Raw genomic sequence first — 8,475 nt, 5'->3', positions numbered from 1 at the left:
AAGATAAGATGTTGTCAAGATGGTATGAGATGAATGTGTTGACGCTATAGATAATTTAAGTACACTGAGCCCTAGTTCCAAGGAATCGACATCTCGATAGATATTGGGTAAACTACCCTTATTTTCAGCGTGATTTTAAATGGATTAAGATTGATTCTTCAGATGATCTTGTATAAGGAAAGGCAAACGAGTTTTAGTATGATCCATTTTATAATTGTGTAGTAGAAAAAGCTCCAGGTTTGAGGCAACGAGTTGATTGGAGAGCAAAAGTTGTAAGTTCCCAAGGACACCATTCTAGTGAGAAGTTTCTTGTTATTATCAGCCACTTCTCGGGCACCGCACTAGGAACGACACACCTACCTTACCAGGTACACTTGAAGTTGATAAGAAAATATGATTTATGTACATGCAGAATATTGAATTGTGCCGATTGGTTGTAATTATGACACCAAAGACGATGATGAGAGTATCAAATGGTAGTACTAGATGTTAGCATTGGAGTTAGAGCTATGAATAAGATAGTTATGCAGCAGTAAATGAAAAGTTCAATTTTTTTTTACTCAAGGTTGCAAATCTTGTTTAATAGTATTAATAATAGAGTTAGCTTAAGAGAACATTTAAATCTATCCAATCCATGAAATTATTAAAGTTTAAAGGATCCGTTGATTCAAATGAAGCTAGAGTATGATTGAAGGAAATTGAGGAATTTTCCAGATTTTGAAGAAGTATATTATTACTATCAAAGGAGCCGATGTGTTACATGATCAATGGTTATTCTACACGGCATAAACAGAATTAGAAGTTATGATTGTAAATCTAATAAGAAGTTTCGATTGTATATGTAGTAAAGGGTATATATGCTTGAATTGTTAAAATATTGAACACGTATAAATGATAATAGAAATAAAATATCTAATAATAAGAAATCGTCATAGTTGATGAATTTATGAATGCATTTTCGGAGGACTTTCTGAAGTTATTATCAGAATTGGATTTGGAATATATTAATCAAATGAACCCTAAAGGTATACGTAAGTGAGATGTGAGTGGCAATCTTTTAGGGATTCAATCAATACAATACAATGGAAAAATAAAAAACTTACCGCAAAATCTATGTATAATGACTGGATAATTATGGAGAATAGATGTTTACCTATAATAAAGCTTTCCTTCTGATTGTAATGGACTGTTCTGATCTTGATGAACCAACACAGCAACCCTCCTTTCGAAGATCTGCTCTCCAAGGTATCCACACGAACGTCCGATCGTCCAACGATCACCGGAGCCGTTACTAGCCGATTTGATTGCCTCTTCTCTCTCTCTCTCTCTCTCTCTAGCCTCTCTAAGATGTAGAGCTGCTAGGATTTTTTCAAAAACGTGATATTTCTTCCAAACACTAAAAATATACATCTTAATGTATATATAGCGAGAGAGGGGGGATTCGAGCCTAACCCTAATCATAATGAACTTCTAAAAGGACCCATTCTGATTTTGGGTTTATAATATTATTAAATTCGAATTCTAATATATATACAATTAATCAAGTCTCACTTAATTAATTTAATAATTAAATTCGAATTAACAATAATAAAATATTTAAATTCATAATTTAAATAACACTCCGTTTTAAACGTTCTTTGTGTGTGACCCTTTAAGTTATTATTACGTTGGCAATAATTTTATTTTCTAATAATAAAATTATAAATAATGAGTGACATCTAGTAATACATCATTGCTCCCTAAGTAACAATAATAATTAGCGATTCAATTAAACCTTTCGTGAATAATGTACAATATAATATAATCCTTTTAGCCTTATATTATAGATCAAACTCGAGGCATGCATTGTGTCATCCTCTGTTAACGTTTAATCCTTCTTTCCTTAATCAATGAGTAAACTATCAAACAAATCAGTATTTGAGCACGCCTCTTACTCAATCAAGAGGCCAATAATATCACTCCTTTAATAAAGGAAGGCTAAATCCCATCTATATTATTTATATTTCTCATATGATTCATAATATACCCAATGTCTACTTTTATTATTACCCGGTCAAGGATAACTTTCAATAGTATCAAAGTATAATAATTCTCGTATAGAAATATAATGATTTCAGGTCGAAAGACCAATACATCATTATCACTGTGAGATCAACTTATGACACTCTAAACATATAGTATCTCACAACGGGTCAATCCAGCACCATGTATTTAATACATGTGCATGTGTTTTGATTTTTATTATCACCATACCTATGATCAATGAGATGTGAACATCTAGTCAACAAACACACTAGTCTCAACGTATTTATTATCGTCTCTTAACAATAATACTTGACTGGGGACCTTGAGGAATATCAATACTATTCTCATAATCTCATTTCTAAGTCATGTACTTAGAGATATAGATTTACATATCATATTCCAAGGACTATTTATTAATTAGACATTTTATTGCAGAAAATAAAGATATAATAAATTACTAAAGAATAATCCATAGAATCATAATTAATAATCCAAATGTTTCATAACATAAACATAATAGTGATGTCTCTATGCACACACACTAATACAATCAACGATATCATTCTGTTCTATAATGTGACAGCGTGTATTCTCCTTGATTCTTGAATAAGTATGAACTTATATTAATAAGTTTTATGAGGCAATAAGGAAAAGAATCTTATTGTATTCCTTTTAAAATCATTTTCTCCTCAAGGTTTTGCTTTCTAATTGAGACAAACAGCGTTATGGTGTGACCCTTTGTTTAAATGACGAAAGATATGATGGGACGCCACCTAATCATGTGATGTACGCTATATAGTATGAAAGACTGGTCATCTTAAGTACAAATAAGGTCGTCCCATTGATATCCAAATCATTCGTCATCCTTTCTGTTGTGAATATGTTGTGTACTTGATGATTTCATTAACAAAACACCTTAGTAGATTTTACTTAGTGAAAAAATGTAGCACTCGACGGATAAGGATTATAGTCCTGACGGATGACTCAATATAGTCCTCGACGGATGATGATTTATTATCCATCGAGTGAGTAGCTTGTGTAATAATGAGTCTGTAGCACATTTCTGCATACACCTTGTGTAGTTTCTATAGTAGCACTCAAGTCATGTTGACTTTACTTAGATATGCAGAATAGGTTGATTAATTGTACATAGATGATGTCTTGTAATTCTGCATAAATGAAATGAAGTCAAATGCCAGATTGCTACCCGGCGGATAAACAGCAATGCCATTCGACGGATGATCAACAAGACAACCCGACGGATGATCATGAACTCGACGGATGATCATGAACCCGATGGATTAAGAATTCAAATATCTGTTGACAGTGACAACACAGTCACATGCGTCGAGTGTATGTAAATGGAATGTGGAAGCCTATTCAACTGGATTTTAGAGAACAAAGAAGCATTGTCATTTCCATGCTATTATGAAGATATTCAAAGATGCTGGAATAAAGTAATGAAGCAGCATAATATTAGACTTGATAGGTTCTGTTTTATTATCTTGTCTTATTACTTTGTAATCTTGGTGATATATAAACCAAGAAGTAGCAAATAGAACTAGAAGCAACTAAGTAAGAATTTTCTTAGAGAAACATTTGTAAGCTGTATTCTTAGCATTTCTCTGAAAACTTAGTTGTTCATATTTGTGAGCAGCTGTGAGCAAATCTTGCTACACAGAGTTCTCTTGATATAATATATATCTCTGGTGGATACTTTCAAATCCACCAGAAAGTTTTAAAGCCTTGTGTTTTTAATTACTTGTGTATTGATTCATTCCAAGTTATTATTCCGCAGTTTGCAAATCAATTCACACAGTTATATATTATTAAGATAGAACATTTTATATCTTTGTGAAAAAGTTTCAAGAATTCCATTCAACCCCCCTTCTGTAATTCTTGTTGCATTGTTAGGGACTAACAATTGGTATCAGAGCGAGCTCTTGAAGAACAAAGAGTTTAAATATCACAACAAAACAGTAAGATGAACAAGAAGGATGTTGGAGTCAAGATTCCTTTTCTGGATAAAGATAATTACCGTCACTGGAAGGTAAAGACGCATCTTCATTTACTTTCTCAAGATGAGGCTTATGTAGATTGCATAGAGAGAGGCCCTCATATACCAATGAGAGCTACAACTAGAAATGAGCCATCTGTCCCAAAGCCAAGGCATGAATGGTCTGATCCTGATATTGAACAAGTCAGGAAAGATAAGAAGACCATGAATATCCTGTTCAATGGAGTTGATGGTGATATGTTTGACAACATCATCAATTGCAAAACTGCCAAGGATGTTTGGGATACAATACAGATTATCTGTGATGGCACTAAACAAGTCAGGGAAAATAAGATGCAGCTACTCATTCAGCGATATGAGCATTTTCATAGTGAAGAAAGTGAGTCTCTCACTGACATCTTTAGTAGGTTTCAAAAACTAGAACTCACTTCAAGACTGTAGAAAGAAAACCAAGAAAAATTTAAGCTGAACTTGGTGCACTTTGGAATTGTTTCAATCAAGATGACTTTTTACCAATTTCTAAAAGTATATCAGATGATGATTATCACAAATAGTTTGCTGAGGAGATAGTCAAAGTCTTTGTTGTTACTTTAGGAGAAGTCATGATCTACTACAAAGATGACACCTTCATTTTGCTGAATAGAGAAGTTATTGAAACATTTTCAGCTGCAGAATTGGAGAGAGTAATAAGTTTGATGAATGCAAGGGATTCATGTACATGAATGAGGAAGGTTGTGTTGGCTGAGAGGTTAAGAGAGAGAAATATAAGGCATGTAATGGAAAAGGCTGAAAGGGATGAAAGAGAAAGGAAATATGCTAAAGAGATTGGAATGTTTGAGCAAAGATCAAATGGACTGAATGCAAGGGGGTTGAGCAGGGTGTCTAAAGATGGACATTTTCTGAACATTAAGACAAATAGATTTTTAAAATATAGGATTCATCTTCTCAACAGTTACTCATTAGCTGAATGGCTCAAACAAGTGGAAGCTCTGAGAGGGACTGAGATCATTGAAGAACTTGAAGTACTAGTCAAACTCAAGAACCCAATTAGAAAGGAACCAGGTTATGAGAAATTTAAATAATCTTTGTAACTCAACATTTGATGTAAAGATGTGTAAAATATACTTTGTAAATTTGTCAATCTTACTCTATTTGATTTTAGCTTGGGGTTAGTCTTGTTATCAAGCATGAATTTGTGACAAGCAATCTTCTCACAAATTGAGGGAGATTGTTGTGCAAGACATGCCTGCACATAACAAGACTAAGTCACATTGACAACCCTAAAAATAAGTTGTATGATAATCTAAATTTGTGTTCAGTAATTGTATTTCTTGAGTCTGTAAAAATGTTAAGTAGATTAGACTGGAGGATTTTGTTGTGAATAGTCTTCAAGCTAAGGAATAAAATATGGAAGAAGATCAAATCATGATCATGCCTCAGAGAGAAGTGTAGGAGCTTGTATTTGAATAATTCTGTTCTAGAAAAAAATGTTCTAAGTTAGATATCGACAAGTCACAAATCAAGGGATATCGAGAAGTCTTCCGAGAAGTCCAAAATGACCTATCGAGAAGTCCCAAAAGACATCAATAAGTCAAAATGCATGTAGAGATCTCAGATATCGACAAGTCAAAAAGTCTATGTAGAGAACTGAGATATCGATAAGTCATTTCTTCGTGTAGAGATCTAGAGATCTCGACAAGCCAAATCTTCATGTAGAGAACTAGAGATATCGACATGTCAAAAGCCTATACAGAGAACTGAATATATCGACAAGTCATTCTTCATATAGAGAACTGGAGACCTCGACAAGTCAAAGACACATGTAGAGAACTCAAAATATCGATAAGTCATTATACTTATCGATATATGACATATTTATAGAACAAAAGAGATCTCGACAAACTAGCTCATATTACAGAATGCAGACAATTGGAAGATTCAAGATTATCAGTCAACAAATAATTCATTCACTGAATTGGAAAGTCTAACAAAGCAGCTTGAAGAATACACGATCAAGGGTCAAGATTCACTGGACAGAGGAGGGTCACATACCTACAAGATTCGGCAGAGATTTGCTAACTCTGGAAATGGACATAGACAAGATAGTTTTAGAAACTGTGTTAGTATATTTTAGTGCAAGTTTTATAAACCCGTGTTATTAGTCTATAAAGCATGCACGACTCCTCAGTTTAGAAGTATCAAACAGATCTAGAAAATATCTTGTATTCTCTCTCAAGATTTGTAGCTGGGTTCTTATTTAAGAACACAGATTTGTAGCAAAACAAGTTTGATTAATACAATCAAGTGAGTTTTTGATATTTTGTTTGTGTAATTCCAGTTAAACAATTTATCTCTACAAGTTCATATTTGCTTTGTTCATTTATAAGCCAAACACTTTCAAAGCAAATTAAAATCCAAAAAAACACATTCACCCCCTCTGTGTTATATTTCACTACACTCAATATCTAACAGTTCCTTATAAATATTATAAAATAGTAACTCTTAGTGATTTAAAATATCATTTTGAATTTTAACTTCAATAATGATCCTTATACTCGTTCCTTATTATTATGGTAATAATAAATTTGAAAGGATATAGAAGAAAATGAGAGAAAAGAAGTAAAAAGAAGAGAGATAAATGATTTTTTTATTAATAAAAATGATTAAAGGAATGACAAGTGGTTCCTAATTTTTAAGGTAGGAAGAAGATGTCCCAGTGACGTAAAGAACCATTAAGACACTATTGGAATGAAGTTTTATGTCAATTTTTTAACTTTAAACTTAAGACCATATTTAAGGAGGTTGTTGGACTTGTTCTAAAGAGTCTCTTGAAACTAAACTTATCTTTCTAATTACTTTCCATGTCTGGACAAATTAATGTTCCCATTTCGTAAGTTCTTAAATTAAAAAAAATGTTATTTCTAGAACTAGTTTCTTATTTTCAGAATAACAAAAGAGTGAAAAGACTAAACTACTCCCATGCACAACAAAAAAGTCAAGGCAAGGATAATTTGATAACTGCACACAATTTTACACTACAAATAAAAAAAATGGTTCCGAAAATAAAGATCTCCCTAAACTAATAATGTAGAAAATGTTTGCATCATATAAGTTACTCTTGCATGGCTAAAGATAAAAAAGAAAGATCTCCGCAACATATATAGTTCAATATTTAATCTCCAATTTATGATCATATAACTATAAATAAGCCCACAAAAGTTGGCTCAATTGGTTAAAGAAGGAATAATTATCCTCTTGGTCACAGGTTTGAATCCCACTGGAGGAGAATTTATGATTATGTCTCCTGAACCAGAACATGTCGCTTAAGTGCGGTTTATCTTGGTTCACGTATTTTACAAACTATTGCGTGAGCCCGTGGGGTTTATCCAGTGCGCACCCGAAAAAAATTATAAATAAAACTAAATATGACTCACAAAGATTTACTAGTATTATAGGAGCATTTAACTTAACATTACATTTTTTAGTGGGGCCACTTTATAAATTATACCTATTTACATTTTTTAGTGGGGAAATTTTATAAATTAAACATATTTATATCTTAAAATTTTAATAAAAAAATTGTAGTTTTTGATTATGTGGGGACACGTGTCTCGGCTGAATGGCAAGCAGGGTTGATCAATGAGAGACCGTTCAAATTCGTATATGTAGATCCTCTACATGTGTAGTTTGAGAAAATGTTGTAAAAATATTTGGGAATTATGATTTTTTTTATAAAATCGCTAAAAACCTAAACCCACAACTAGAATGATAATAAATAAATAAAAAATATAAATATATCTACATTATACTAAAATAAACTACAGCTGACATCATCACATTAGAGCTGATCTCATTAATCTGATGATATCATCTTCCATAGGGCTGAGCAAAATCGAACCGAAACCGAAAAACCGAACCGAACCGTGCTAATTCGGTCCGATCCGGTCCTAATTTTTCAGAAAATTCGGTCTATTCGGTCCGGACCGAATAGACCGATATAAAATTCGGTTCGGTCCGGTTCTTGTAAAAAATATTTCGGTCCGGACCGAATAGACCGAATAGTCCAAATCATAAATATCATAATTTTATATTATATCTTTTACATATATCTTAAAAATTTTAATCATAAATTTTAATTTATAATTGTATTTAAACACTCTAAAACTCTACATATCACCTTACTTTAATTATATTTAAATTTTATATAATTTTTGGTTTAAAATTTTAATATAATTTTATTTTTTTCAAAAAATTCGGTCTGTTCGATCCAAAACCGGACCGAACCGAATTATTTCGGTCCGGTCCGGTCCGGTCCATAATAAAATTTCGGTCCGGTTCGGTCCAAGAAAATATGATAATTCGATTTTTCGGTCTATTCGGTTCGGTCCGGTTTTGGACCGAACCGACCGAATGCTCAACCCTAATCTTCCACT

Source organism: Apium graveolens, chromosome 9 (assembly GCF_009905375.1).
Source record: "Apium graveolens cultivar Ventura chromosome 9, ASM990537v1, whole genome shotgun sequence".
Lineage (NCBI taxonomy): Eukaryota > Viridiplantae > Streptophyta > Magnoliopsida > Apiales > Apiaceae > Apium > Apium graveolens.
The sequence above is the reverse complement of the archived record's forward strand: the minus strand, read 5'-3'. Positions refer to the sequence as shown.